Here is a 16,306-nt window from a genome sequence, read left to right as displayed (position 1 = left end):
CGACAAATCTCCCCCTTTATATAACATTGATGGGTATTCTGTTGTCCGTTCTGATAGAAAATGCGGAAGGGGAGGCGGAGTCGCCCTGTTCCTATCACACATATTATCGTATAAAGAAAGGCCTGATTTGACATACAATGGAAATGAATTTGATTGCACATGTGTTGAAATTAATATGTATAATAGAAAAAACATAATATTTTGTGTAATATACAGGCCCCCTCATACAGATAGTAATTCATTTTTAGATAATTTTGATGTCTTATTAGAGCTGATCAATCAAGAAAACAAAGATGTATATATTATGGGTGACTTTAACATTGATCTTTTGAAAGAGGAGCACATTCTTAGAAATAGATTTTGCAATATCTTGCAAGCAAATTTTTGTAATATCACAATTGATAAGCCTTCGAGAATTACTGTCAATTCATCAACGTTGATCGATAATATTTTTACGAATATTGACACAGATTATTCGAAATCTGGTCTTTTGTATAGTGATATCTCTGACCATTTACCTATATTTTTCATTTGTGGCGACACACAGAATTCTTATGTTAAGCAGAAAGAACGTAAAAAGAAGCGGAAATTCACTCTAGAAAATATATCATTACTCAACGATGATTTAATCACGGAAACGTGGGATGATGTATTAATTTCTGTAGACCCAAACATTGCTTATGACACCTTTTGGAATATATTCCTTTCTTATTTTAACAAACATATCCCCACAACTGCAAAGAAAAACAATAAAAAAATCAAAAATCCATGGATAACAAAGGGAATTTTTCGTTCCATTAAGAAAAGAAATGTTTTATATAAAAACAGTTTACGGCATCCTGATAATGATAATGTTAATCGATATAAATTATACAGAAATAAACTTACACAGATTATCAGGCTTTCCCGCAGAATGTATTATACGGAAGCTTTTGAAAATGCTACTGGAAATATGTCAGCCACTTGGAAGGTTATTAACGACGTCATTGGTAAGCAAAAGAAGGTGTCAACATCTCAAATTACGAATAATGGACAAACGTTTTGTGATCCTAAAGATGTAGCATGTTGTTTTAATGAGTACTTTGTTAATGTAGGTCCTAGTCAAGCTTCTAAGATTGATCATACACAGACAAATTTCTCGCAGTACTTGGGCACGTCAAACGATAATTCATTATTTTTCACACCAACAGATTTTAATGAGATCCTTGATATTGTGCATTCTATAAAATCTAGTCATACATGTGGTCATGATGAAATGAGCACGTCTTTTTTAAAACAGATTGTTGGGAGTATATTGACACCTTTAGTACATATTTGTAATTTGTCGTTGTCAACTGGTGTATTTCCGAACGCATGTAAAATTGCAAAAGTTATTCCAATATACAAAAAAGATGACTCTTCTTTTGTTTCGAATTACCGACCTATCTCTATTCTTCCTAGTCTTTCTAAAGTCATAGAAAGACTTGTTTATAACAGACTGTATGATTTTTTATTACAAAATGATATACTGAACCAAGACCAATATGGTTTCAGGAAATTTCACTCTACTGATATGGCACTAGCCCAGTTGTATGACAGAGTGTCGACTGCCTTAGCTGAACAAAAACATGTCATTGGTGTGTTCATGGACCTAAGCAAGGCATTCGACACTCTTGATCACACTATCCTTTTACGCAAATTACATTGTTATGGCGTTCGTGGCATTCCACTGGAATGGTTTGAAGATTATTTATCAAATAGACAACAATACGTATACTATGAATCGGTAAACTCTGAAGTTTTACCCATACATTGTGGCGTCCCACAAGGATCCATATTGGGACCACTACTATTTCTAGTGTATATAAATGATATTACAAATTCCTCTAAGTTACTGCAATATATTCTGTTCGCCGATGACACCAATGTATTTTGTTCCAATTCTGACTTTAAGTCGCTGTTAAGAACTCTTAATACTGAATTGCCGAAATTATCTACATGGTTTAAGAGCAATAGATTGTCACTCAACTTAAAAAAGACAAATCTTATTCATTTTCATAATAAGAAGCATAAAAATGAAATGCGCCAATTTAATATAATGGTGGATGGTATATTATTGGAGCAAAAAGAAAGTGTCAAATTCCTTGGAATATATGTCAGTGAAAATATGAAATGGAATGCTCATGTGCAATACATCTCAGATAAAGTGTCTCGTAATGTTGGTATACTCTGTAAGCTTAAGTATTATGTCCCAAAGAATATTTTATTTATGCTTTATAATTCGTTGATATTGTCGAATATCTCATATTGTAACATTGTTTGGGCAACTGCGAAAAGTCACATTGACAGTATATTGCTCCTACAAAAGAAAGCTATACGTATATGTACCAATTCAGGTCATTGGGACCACTCAGATCCTTTGTTCGTAGAATTAAAAACACTAAAGGTAAATGATATTAATTTTTTGCAAAATTCACTGTTTATGTTTCGTCTGTATAACGGTCAGTTGCCATCTTCTTTCTTCTCATTATTTCAGCTAAACAAGGATATACATTCTTATCCCACAAGGCAATCTGATAAATTTCATCTACAAAATCCTAAAACCGTGATGGCTCTGAAATCTATCAGACACACTGGACCTGATATTTGGAACTCTCTTCCTTCAGAAATTCGAATTTTAAAGTCTATGTATTCTTTCAAGAAAGCTGTAAAGACAATGCTGCTCTCTGGATATCAGTGATCTTATAATGTCATTGCAATTGTATTGTATGTGAAAATCCCTTGTTGAATTATCGCCGTTCAGAATTCATTGCGTAATGTTATGTAACCGACCATGACCTGTAACTGTTCACCTGTACCTCGGTGAGAAAATACTTTGCCATGCTTTACTATTCAGTGATCCAGGTGATCCCACTTTGTGTATTAGCGAAAGCAGACAGACCTCTCCTCTCTCCTTTCTCCTATCCTATCTCTATGCAAGTCATCCCTACCCTTATTTTTCTATATGTTATGTATCATGTACGAGGGCTGCATGCAAATCAAGCAATGCTTAAGCTGTAGCCCTTCTGCGTTATTCATTGCATCACTGATAATTATGTTCTGTTGTGCATTTTAAAGGCAATGAAGAAACTGTATTGCTGTACATTCTAAAGGTAATGAAGAAACTTACCTTGTTAGCAATTAATGTTTATGTATATCCATTTGTGTGTATGGTACCATCAATGTATATGATATATGTGTATGTATCTGCATGAGCAATGATATAATGCAGGAACCAATAAAATCAAATCAAATCAAATCAAATCGTTATGCAAATAAATTACGTTTTTCTATTAAAGCAAAATCAGGGCTTCAGGGTTTTCACGCATTTGTGCTGTGTGTCAGTGTGCTTGAGCGTGTGTGTCTTGTGCTGTGTTGTTGGCTGTTTTGATGTGACCTGTACAATAAATGTAGCTGTTTCGATGTGAAGAAATTATTCTTGTGACTAAACAACTTGACAATACGCAAAAAGAGCCTACGATCAACACCGACATGTCAAGGGGCTTGATACATACGCAGTGTCAGTCTCGTGGGCCATTTTTGTCTGCATGTCTAGTGTTGGACTCATGTACGGCGAACGTTATTTCAATGTGGTACGAGTAGGGCGTATGACTCGAGTGTCGGGTTTTTTTTTTGGGATGACCCCGTTGAATATATATCAATGATAGATCATTTCTTATTCTTTTCTTTTGAAGTTCATACGTGTATATAGATAATCTTTGAGGTTTGTGTTAGGTGTGTTTTTTGCTGTTGTTTTTGTTGTTGTTGTTGTTGCTGCTGCTGCTGCTGTTGTCGTTGTTGTTGCTGGCAAGACGTGGTAACAGATCAACATCTATTTTGCGATTGTGTAAAGCCGTAAGCATGAGGATAGCATGTTACGGACCATACCACGGACTAGCGCTGCTTGAAACTGAGCTTGAAATCAAGGGGGGCCAGGGCAAATCCTTCCCGCCCTTCCAGGCTCACGTCAAGGCTTTCGTCCGCTAGCTCCAAGTTGAAGCGCTGGAGGATGTTTGTCAAGAAGAGGAAGAGTTCCATCTTAGCCAACAGCTGCCCCAAGCAGATCCGACTCCCTGTTAAGAAGAAGATAGGAAAATGCCGTTCTTGATAAAATCAGTACGCTGTAGAGTAGTACATGTATATCCTTATTCTTGATATTATATTCTTAACGCAGGACATAACATATTGGTATTGTTTCGGAAGTTCGGAAGGAAGTTTCGGTAAAGGGTAATGAAAGTGTCCGTCTGGATGCAGAGCAATGACCCCACACTCAACAGGGGCTCAGATATAGTCGATCAAAGGCGAGTTTCCTCACTTTTTGTGCTTGGTATAGTGGGGCATATACATCATGTATTGACGCAAAGGAAAAAGAAATGTAAGGCGCGGTCAGACTGGCAAAATATCTAGAAGTTAATGATCGCGAAATCTTTGCGATCTTTTGTCGTGCAGTCACACTCTGGCAACCAATTTTTTATCAAGAGGTTTGGGTCATTGGTACGCGCGCGCAAGAAAGAAGACAATTTGGAGGCCTGGGGGTGAGAGAAATATACCTAGTTGGAGTGAAAAGTTTCGCGGGATGTTTCGCGAAAGGTTTTCGGTCGCACTGGCAAAACTTCGAGATTTTTAGAAGATCGCGAACTTAATATTCTTGATCTTAAGCCAGTCTGACTGCGCCAATAGATGTCACTCACCGATACCAAAAGGGATGAACGCTTCTGGTTCCAGTACGGTCTTTCCATCTTCGCAGAGGAATCGAGAAGGACGGAAGTCTTCCGGTTGGTCCCAGTACTTCGGGCTCATCATCAGCTCCCACAGGTCCATTATCACAGCTGAGGGATGGTGAAAACATACAATAGAAAGCAAACACTGCAAAAAGTAGAGTGTTGAATATCAAACACCGAGCTGGTTTTGAATTTCCGGTGCTTGCAACCTCATTTTGTGGTATTACATGAACACACACGGGTGTCACTTTAATATAGTTCCCGTTCTTCTTGCTGATTTTGAACTTGAACAAGACAAACTTCCCGATAATGTATCTAATATTTGAGAAAAAATGTGAACACATTTAAACCACAGTATACACCAGAGGGTGTGTATTCTTATTCACATTGGGTGGGTGTTCTATCACTGAAATTAATATCAGCCATGTCACATTCACACTATATGTAGTGTCACTGTTAAATAATTACCAGCTACATGTCGTATAGTGTCAAATTAACACCACGATCGAAGTGCCAGGTGAACACTTTTCAACGCCATCACAAGATACGTTCTACACCTGTGGGTTTTGTCCTGTATTAACTCGCGGGTTTGTCTCAGACTTAACATCAGTGGTGTTAAACCTAACACGAATCTTTTTTCCAGTGAAGTATTGCCATCATGGCTGGTTTAGTGGAATTCCTTCGATCTGGTGTAAAGGTAATTCATCTTGACTGAGGAGAACTCTACTTTCAAGAACATCTGCTATTACCTTTCATATATACAGACATGTACAGCATTTTCTTCAGTTAATTTGCTCTTTTTCATTGTCTTTGTCCCTGTACACTTAAGGTACTCCATACATCGTTATTGCATCCGGGCATTTTGGATTAAGAGGTGAATCTTGTTTGGTATAATGTACAAAGTAAAAATCATGACATAGATTATATTTGTGTCTCACTCTTTCCAAAACAAAGGGCCTGTTCTGTAGGCCCTATTCTGTAAAAACTTTGACCTGGCGATTTCCATTATAATGCAATGAATGGGCTGTTCCATTGTTAACTTCCAATTATTTATGGCATATTATTCCTAGGCAAGGCAATTAATCCTCACTTTCTTTATGTTTTGAGTGTAATGATGCTTTTATTTCTTTTGTATTGTCTTCTGTATTTGTCTTTTGTATTTGTCTTCTATTGTCTTCTGTTAGAAGACCTAAAATAGCCAGAAATCTCTTACCAAAATATTCCAGAGAGCAATTTTCTCAAAGAGTCGCTGACAGCAATAGCTATGTTTTTAACGTAGTCCCATATCATAAACAAAAAGTGTTCGTTACAATGTACAATGTGGACTATAGACTGATTCTCTGTGCACCTGTTGCCGTATACCTGTTCCTTTCGGGATGCGGTATCCCTTGATGGTGGCCTCCTTGTTGGTTCTTCTCGGCACCCCAAGGGGAGCCACGTGTCGAAATCGCTGAATCTCCATAATCGTGGTCATCGTCACAGACATGGCGTCTTGATCCGACATCGACGGAGATCGATGGTTACCGATAACGCGGTCAATCTCATCTTGGACCTCGTATTTTTCAATCAAAAAAAAAATGATTGCGGTGATAATATTTCTGTTACAGTGTACAAACATGTCATTGATGTTCCTTATTCCGTTTTGGGTTACAAAGAAAAAATCAAATAACGCTCTCTCGTTCGTACATATAAAATGAAGATTGAGAGGGAGATAGGGTGGCAAAGAGCGAAGGAAGCAGATTTGGAGAGCGAAGGGGTAGAGAGAGGGGGGGGGAGTTCGGATGAAACATATTGCAATGGAAATTGCGGGAGAGAGAGAGAGAGAAGAGAGTGAGATAGTAAGCGAGAGGACGATATTAAAAGTTCGACCTCACACTTTGTGTTTCAGATAGAAATAAATGTTTCACAATCATTTAACAAATTTTGCTTTACATGTACGCAAAATTTGGCTTTCATGATGTTGTATATATAAAGTATATTGCTGCAACGTGTAAACTACAATCAAATATAATTTTGCAATATTTCTAAGCGTTGGTAGGTCATTAGTCTGTTATAATTATATGGTCGTTGTATTTTGTGTCTCAGCTCATTCCATGTGACAGACCAGGCGATCCATGTGATATTGTTTATTAGCATATTGCTGTACAAATGTGATTATTATCATAATAGACATATTTTATACCCCATAATTATGACACGTATTACGCACCTGTTTCATTGTGTCGGGAAATTTTGCAAGTAAAAGGAAGGCCCAGAGAAGAGTGGCGCTCGTGCCTGTGCCGGCTGCAATCAGATCAAAAATGCCCCGCCACGCCCTGTCCTTATCGAAAACGATCTCCTCGCCGCACTTCTGCTGTCGATGAATCTCCAAGATGTAAAGATCGATGATGTCGCGGACATCGTGCTCGTCGAGCGTCTTACGATGTTCGCCGACGATGCGCTGCACCGTGTCCTTCATGAAGTCGATGAGATAGCGGAAGTCGGAATACAGGGGTGAGTAGAAGAGAAAGGGCAGCGCGTTGCCGAGGGAGAAGAACGAGATTGACGATACAGTCTTGTGGACGTTGGCTACGAAGCTTTAAATACCGGGTCGTCGTAATCGAACCTGATAGATGGGAAAAAAGCAAGTTACGAGAATTCGCATTTATTCTAAACGCCAGCCAGCGAACTCAGGTTTGAGGAAGGAATGGTAATTAACCTTTCTGTTAAAATTCACACGTTACTATAGTTCTCAGGAAATTAGTGACGACTTCCAACCTTCTTGAAAGGGATGCAGGGTGAGATGGAGTTATGTATGAATTGTTGTTGTGTCCTGTTATACCAATTCCCTGGTTATACCAGGTAAATCATGTGCTTGATTAGTTGCTTGATAAGTTTTTCCACAAACATTTCTTTCTTAAAGGGATCGTAAAGTTTTGGTTGAGACCTAATTTCAAGTTTCTTACTTTTTTGGTGAGATAATGAGAAACCTCTTATGAAATATGAAAGAGCATGTATAAATTCTACGAGGAATTCAACGTTTATTTGATAAAAATTGGTTTTAAAATGGCTGAGATATCCAAAAAAGAGTGATTCTCTTAGTGTGGGACCCACACCATGACGCAAATCTCTCGTTTGAAGAGGCTACACCCCCGTAAATAATGCCAGTGTATATCTTGGCAATCAATGACATAAATACCAAAGATATAAAACACCTGTTTCTTGACCCTGGCCTAATCTAAGCATCAGTCATCGCCACAGCGCCAGGGGGGGGGGGGGGGGGGGGGGCACCCGCGAGAGGAGGAGATTGTTTTGGTTTTGGAATGGGCGATGTAGCTCCATGGTGTGTGTTTGTGTCGACAAACTTCTACAATGCTCTCCTTCTTATTCCTGTATTTTCGTTATTTATGGGTCAGTTTTTTTTTTTCGTTCGAAATGTAAAATGGATGACCATAGAATTTCTCAATAGAATATAAAATTGAAAACTTTAGAAAGGATAGAGAAAATTGAGTTCACTTTGAATGGTCTGCCACAGGCAGATATCCTTATCATGCTCTTACATAATACCTTAGCTGCTGGAGTCATTAAACCCTGGCTTGGCCTCCAGGTTTGTCACGCCTGAGCAGAAAGTTAATTTGCAATGGACAAATACTTCGACTCCCAACTCCCAAACGAAAAATCTTTAGCGAGGTATAGCACCCCATCAGCTTCGCGGAAGTGGGGTCTCGCCTCAAACGAGGGATTGACGGCATGCTTTATTACGATCGCTTTGTTTTACTTTGTTTTTTTATGTTTCAGTCATTCCAAACCAGATTTTCATCAAATAAACTTTGAATTCCTTTTGAAATGGTATGCTCTGTACTTTATCATAAGTGTTTTCTTGGTATCTCGCAAAAAGTTAAAAGCCCAATTTCCATCTCCACCAATACTGTACTGTCCCTTTAATGTATAAACACATTACATGCTGAGCTGGTATTGTAAATGGGCAGACTTCTATGAATAAAGTGAACATGGAATATTTTAAAGCGAGACTGAAATTATGAAGGGAAGGAGAGGGTGACTATAGGGTTAGAGAGGTTTCAGGGGAAGTGCTTCTGGTTGGGTCAAGGAGACAATGGTCCTTAACATCACCCCTCCCCCTTCCCTCCGATCTCGGCTCGTAATGAGTTTTGTGATTATTTCTGTGTGTGTGTGTGTGTGGGTGTGTGTGTGTTTGGGGGGAGGGGGCGGGGTAACGTTGTCTTCTACAATAGCGCTTGGGCCTATACGCCTTTATTCGTCTTCAAAGTCCTATGAAAGACCCACCTTTCTCCGAAGCTGATGCTACAGATGACGTTCGCCACTGCGTTGGTGGTGAGACCAATGGGGTTAAAGGTCCCCAACCGGTTGTTTTTCAGGCTTTCGCACAATATTCTGGCCTCGTCTGTAATTCGTCGCTCCATGCTGCTTTTGCCCATTCCCAGGTTTCTCATTGCACTCAGCCCGAAGCGACGGCGTGCTTTCCAGACAGGTCCGTTGTCAAAGGCAAAACTCCCTGTGAATAACATCGACTTAACGTCTTTCAAGCAGTTGTAGTGTATTCATTTTTGAGGATGTGAAGAACACAAATTAAACTTCTTTCATATCAACCTTTGAAAAAAAATACACCAACAGGCTGCAATCCCCCCAGGAAATAATACAGTGTCCAACAGTGTGGAAAACACATTGTGAGCACAATGTGAAAATAATATGAAAATTGTAAACACGGTGTGAAATCTTTTCACACTCTTTTGTGTATATCCTGCATGTAATGTAGATGGAAATGTGTGTTGTATCCAAGCGGGTATATCGTACACAGTGATTGTAATTGAATGAATAAAGTAAAAACTCCCTAAAAACGAAAAATAAATGCACGTGACAAAGTGACCGGCTGTGACTTTTTAATTTGATTGCGAAAATGTCAAATTCCTCCGTATATTAAAGAAACTGTTTACTTAGTAATACTTTTGATCGCTCAAAAACAACATTGCGTGCTGTAACAGGAATTTTCCTAAATATTCTTTTTGATCACACGAAAACAAAAGTAGCGAAATCGCGAAATTAATTGTTGTTTGAGTTAAATTGTATGACCAATGGACACGAAACGAATGGTATCTTTTTTAATTTGAATCCCCACTTCAACGAATTTGCTTGGTAAAAGGTTGAAACTGATCATGGAATTCTGTCTTTCAATAAAACTTGTAGTAATTTCATTGTAAGTACCCGATGAACTGAAAGTTGCTAAAGTTACACTAAGGATGATTATTATGTAAAAAGAATCATTTTTGCTTTATCATCAAATTTCGTAAATATTTCGGAGAAGCTCATGCACAAAATTTGTGCAATTTTAAAGTTTAAAAGCTATATACATAATCAGATTCCACTCTGATATTTATTTTTTTAATAACCTTCTAAACTTGTTCCATCTTGTGATATGTCTTTATCTTGTTTCCTTCTCTTTTCCACTCTCATTCTCTCATATAAGAAGGTGTGCGTGTGAATTTGTGTGTACGTGTGTGTGCTTTGGCCACATATCTGTATGATTTCTTAAGTTTACTCAGAATTGGTAGGCCCTACAATTTAATAATTGTGTTAAAAGGGCCAGATCATAAGCAGATTTCGTTCTAATGGTGTCCTGACTTATGTCCCGTTAAATTTTGTATAGTCGTTTTCATTTTACTAATGCGAATTTTGAAGTTCAAATAAACGTAACGCAACAATTTGTAATATATGAATATATATATATATATATATATATATATATATCGTATGTGTGTGTGTGTGTGTGTGTGTGCGTATGTATCTGGTGAAAAAGTAGCCAAAAAGATAACGTACAGAAAGTGCTTTTAAAACGAATGTGAGCAGAATAATTCTTCGGGTATCCGTATGCTTGAGAAATGATGGATAACAATTTGTTCAATATAATCCAATTGAAATGAAATTATATTTCCAATAACACATCTTTGCTGACGTACAACCTCAATGGTAAGGATGCTTTTCCTAACTTTGTTAAAAAAAAACAGTTTCTTTGTAAAGAATATAATTATTTTGAACAGGTTTGTTTAGTTTGATTCTTACCGCAGTCAGCCCGACACAGGCCCATTGTATTGTTTCTGTACAATGTCTCAATCACAGGCCACTGTAGCACAAATGATCATTTCCTGATCTATTCTACAGACCTCCATTCCTTCCATGTTCTACTGCCATACATGCTCTGTAATGTATTTGTTTAGTTCACCTAATGACCTGTATTGTCACCTCAGGCCATATCCATGATGCTGCTATAATCCTTTCTCTGCCAATGAGTCAAAAATATGCACAAATTTCACACACAACCCTGTAGTATGTGACGACCGTGCACCACAAAACAAACACAAAGTTGCACCCCTTGATTTTACGTAAAAACTCGAAACAGGCAAAATTGGTTAAGTAAGGCAATCTTGATTTTTTTCATATTTTCCGAAAGAGCTATCCTTCTCCTACATTATCCTTTAGTTTGAGATCATAACACGAATGGGAAAGTGTGTTTTCAGCGGTTTTTCTACAACCCCTTTTGCGGGGAGAGTAGAATGATCACGGATAGAGGCCCCTTTTCATTTTTAAAATCCTTTGTACACTCTTCACTTTGAAGTCTAATAACTTTCGAAACTATAACGCTGCTGCTTTGTAAGTTCGCATCAATCATTGACAGAATGTGTTGGTAGAACATGCCCAATTTCAGCTTAATCTGATAATTCCTTCATTGTTGTTGCTCCCGTTGATATCCTGTGTTTTGTCCCTTTCACCGCACAGCTAGTGTGGCCTCGTGCAAGATTAAGCGCTTGAATAGACCCTGTACTTCAGAGTCTCTTTTCTCAGTTCACACTTTTCCCGAGTGTACTTTTTTTCCCCAAGATTTAGGTAAGTTAGGGGAGCCCTTTTGAATTGAGTTATACATCATTTTAAAGCTTTGGGTCTGCTCTTTTATACTCTGCCCTCAACTGGCGACTTTTTGTTGGTTTTGTGATGCAGGGCTGCATAATGAGAAGAGACTAATTTGGTACTCAGATGGTTAAAGGAGAGCCCCAGATGATTTTCATACTTTTACATATAATTTTTTTTTACTATAAATTGTTACACTGGGTGCATAGTTTCAGAATTTGCAGTAATTGGGATGAGGAATAGGAGTGTTTTCAAAATTTATAACAAACTAGAGAGGGGCCGTCAAAGGCGGCAGACCCACGCCTAAGTACAAAGTCGGGGTAAACATAATGTGCATTCGGTCATCTACCAGAATTCGGCCACTTAATTGCCAGTGTGCTTTATCACCAGCCAGTGAGTTCTACCAAAGATCGTACACTGAAGTGTACGATCTTTGGTTCTACAGTCACATCACACGCAAATCACATAATTACACATACGGTATTAACACTCATTCACGTACAGGAAAGTCCTTAAGTCTCCTCCAAAAATCCATCGAAAATCCCAAATTCCACCGTCAAAAGTGCAGAATCGGAACTTTTCCAAGCGCGCGCGAATGAAGTCCAGTTTTAAGAGTATTGTCTACGCGACGGGTCGCGGAAAAAGCGCTAAAAATCGAGAAATACGCCGTTTTCTTGCGGGATATTTTGATTATAGCAAGCCGAGAGTGTGATGATATCAAAGGTCGTATGAGTGTACGATCTTTGATGGTATCCACAAAAGCAAAAAAGAAAAACAAAATTTACGTACCCCCTAGGCAATTACCCCTATGATTAGTGTCTACGGGAATTATTCAATGCAAGGGTTGAATGCAAATGTCTACTGCACCAGTATTCGGCCACCAACGAGCGCCGCAACGTCCCCGGTGCAATTTTGCACCAACAGTGTAGAGCGCGATGCATTTTCAGCGGCCTTGCACACGCATTGACATTGAGCACGCATATCGTGCAGTGTGACTGCGACCGAGCAAAATGCTCCTCCAACGAAAAAAAACAATCAATGTTAATTTGAAAAATCATCAAATATCAAAGGTCGTATGAGTGTACGATCTTTGATGGTATCCACAAAAGCAAAAAAGAAAAACAAAATTTACGTACCCCCTAGGCAATTACCCCTATGATTAGTGTCTACGGGAATTATTCAATGCAAGGGTTGAATGCAAATGTCTACTGCACCAGTATTCGGCCACCAACGAGCGCCGCAACGTCCCCGGTGCAATTTTGCACCAACAGTGTAGAGCGCGATGCATTTTCAGCGGCCTTGCACACGCATTGACATTGAGCACGCATATCGTGCAGTGTGACTGCGACCGAGCAAAATGCTCCTCCAACGAAAAAAACAATCAATGTTAATTTGAAAAATCATCAAAATACGGGCCAGTTTGTGATGACGGAGAACGAACTTTCATAAATCTAGAAGGACGTAGTCCCTCAAATAGGCCTAAACGTAAATTTCGGAATTCTTACGAACATTTGAGCAGCGAAGTCGGATCGTTGGGGAGTGTATGTCTTCGTATGGTAGCGGAAAATCGCAAAGTGAGAAACGGGAAATTTTCGGAATGGTCACTATACCATGGGGTCAAAACTTCAAGGTCACACAGAATTTGCAAGGGTCAACCGATTATCACCAAAATCTAATCGATTCTTTCCTGTCATTATCCAAACATTCCCTGAACATTTCGTGCAAATCCGTTTACCCGTTCTCTTGTTATCTTGTACACAAACAAACAAACAAACAAACAAACAAACATACATACAAACAAACAAACAAACAAACAAACAAACAAACAAACAAACAAAAAAACAAACAAACAAACAAACAAACAAACAAACAAACATACGGAACCCTTTACATAACCCCTTGCCGATTTTCATCGGCGTGGGTAATCACAATGAACAAAGATGATAACATGGCAGCCTCACAACAAAAATGCACAAGTAGGGGCTCAGTCGCAAAAAAAAAAGAAGGCATGCATAAATTCTACACAGGTGAACTTGTTAAGCACATGGTATTGTCATGGAATTACATTACTACATTTCTGAAATAGGTGAGGCTCCTATATTATCATCTTCGTTCAGTGTAATTTGCTTTGGGTTTTTGGAAGTATAATGGTTTCTCTTCTCGAGGACCACAATAAATTCCACAAATCTATACATGGAGCTGTTGATTTATGTACTAAAGGATGTGAAATTTTGAAAATCGTCTGATATGCCAATTTCTTGATGTGAGCCCTGTTGTAAATATTCATGTTACTATTTCAATTAGTATTGTCATAATGAATATTAAGTTTGCGGTGAAATGGGAACTATGTTAGGCTTATCTTATTAAATCATTATCTAGATAATGATTTAAAAGAATCTGTAAAGTTAATTACATTTAAGTATAAACTTAAAAATATTTGTTTTCTATCATACCAGTTAATTCTGTTTAATGAAAAAGCCCGTCATGTTTCATTTGTCCTTGAGATTTTGTAGTGTGTCCACGGACCGTTTCCATCCCTCTCCTTTTCCTTCTCTATTCTGCCCTGCTCCTCTTTCCTCGTTCTTCGTTGTCCAGTATCTGTCTGAGTGCATTTCCTCAATATCTGTTATTTCTGTGTTTTGTATTATTGTTGTTGTTGTTGTCGTCATATTTTTTTTTTTTTTTTTGTGGCCGATTGCATATCTTCCTTTCCGTTCAATTTTCCTGGCATACCTGGCCCCATAGTGTCTGTGCCACAAATGTGATATGTTATATAGTTTATATGTTTGCATTCTAAAATCCTACTAAGTATTGTTCAGCGTTCAGTATCAGCATCATATATCAATTAGTAAATGTACAATAGTATATAGAAGAATTGAAAGTGAATATGTTTTATTGATTTGATTGGTGCTCTTGTTGTTTTGTTCCAGTGTTCCACGTCTTACAAGCTTGGCTTTTTGAGTGGAACACTGTTTTCCATCATTGTGATTTTTTACTATTTCTGTTGCCATGGCAAAGTGCATTGTTTCTTTTTTATGACATTGTTCGTGCATATTTACTTTATATTGTATTTTAAAAAAATCCTTTATCAGACGAGTACAAGAAAAATGAAAAAAATTGTATTACTTTGGATTATGTCAACTTTTTCTTTTCTTTTTGATGATGGAAATAAATAAACTATTGAATTGAAATTGAATTGATCGTAACTACTATTTTATTACCTATTACCTAAGTATTGCCTTCGAAATTTCCAATCACACCAGACATGTCAGAGAGATGATTGTCACGGTTCCGATAATGTCTATTAATAATGTTAGACAACCCTCTCCCCTTATTAAACATGGAAAATTTGCTCATTGTCTTTCATACCTTTAGTCCCAATAGCGTAATGCAGAAGGGGCGGCATCAGACGATCTTCGAACGCGTCTCCCTGTACTAGAAAAGCTTCATTCACCGCCTCCACGTCGCATACCACTACCACTGGGATCGGTCCAACACGGAGAGAGAACACCCCACCGTACTCCCCCGCCAGCCGACTGAACACGACACGCATGTCGGTCCGGACCAGCGCTAAGTTTCCCAAGACGGGTAAACCTGGCGGACCGGGCGGAAGGTAAGAAAGCTGTTTCTTGCCCTGCCAAAAGCTTCGAAACAGTCCAATGAGCCATTTGCTTAGAACTACAACGATGACGAAGAGAATGATCTGCGGAATATAATTTGACGTCATGGTTCCATGCATAATATCAAAACAATCGAATACTATAAGCCAAAGCTTTTCACTTGTCCACGGGTCACAATCTTTTGAATAGAGCGTGAAAATTGATTAGATATATTGCTCCGTGTATGACGTAGAACTTGTCCAGCTTTTGTTTATCTTTGTGGAGACGGAATGGAATGTCATACAAACGATTCCTCATTACCGTCAATATCAAGTATAGGGTAGGTGATATTCAAAACAAAGCATTTCGGTGAACTGACGTTACGACTGTTTCATATGCAGCTCGTAAATTTCAATCAATGTTGAAGACGCAGCCTAGTGTGTCTCCGTATCGTATCAGACTACTAGGAGTTTAATGGCAGAACAGTAATTATGTGAAAAGTTGAGAGATTTGAATGACAACAATTAAAGGCAAAAAGTTACAGCATTGAAAAATCAAAATGAAATCGGAGTTTCCAGTCCAGATTTTCAATTCATTTCTTTTAAATATCAAAGAAAATAAACATGTGAAAAAAAAAGCAAAAGCCAGGAGACTGTCTGAATGACGAAACAATGGAAATATTATAATACCCGACAGCACAACAACTGCCTTCATGTGACGCGAACCATGAACCTCAATATTGAGAGTGTGTGACCTTAACCACTCAGCCACCACACCTGTTAATCGAGTATCAATTCAGTGGTGGATCGAGCTGGAAGCAAAGTAACCTACACTGCCAAATTGCCAGCTTTATATATAAAAAAAAGATAAATCTCCGAGGTTTCTGCAATGCTCTTCCTCGACAGATATCAAGACATACGGACGCGCGCGGGCACACACACACACACGCACACACACGAAGAAAACAAAACACACACGGACACTCTTTTTTGAGAATCTTTATTTGATTTCCATGTTAGTTTGCATAACAAAATATTCATCCTTTTTGTA

The 16,306-nt window shown here is 38.3% G+C and overlaps 1 pseudogene; it reads right to left on the bottom strand.

The window, feature by feature from the left end:
- Positions 1-3,912: 3,912 nt before the first annotated feature.
- Positions 3,913-15,384, bottom strand: LOC139716035 (cytochrome P450 2U1-like; annotated as a pseudogene).
- Between the last annotated feature and the right edge of the window lie 922 nt (positions 15,385-16,306).

This window comes from Diadema antillarum, unplaced genomic scaffold, assembly GCF_040938485.1.
Source record: "Diadema antillarum isolate AM-2024a unplaced genomic scaffold, OU_Dant_1.0 scf00000060, whole genome shotgun sequence".
Taxonomy (NCBI): domain Eukaryota; kingdom Metazoa; phylum Echinodermata; class Echinoidea; order Diadematoida; family Diadematidae; genus Diadema; species Diadema antillarum.
The sequence above is the reverse complement of the archived record's forward strand: the minus strand, read 5'-3'. Positions and strand labels throughout refer to the sequence as shown.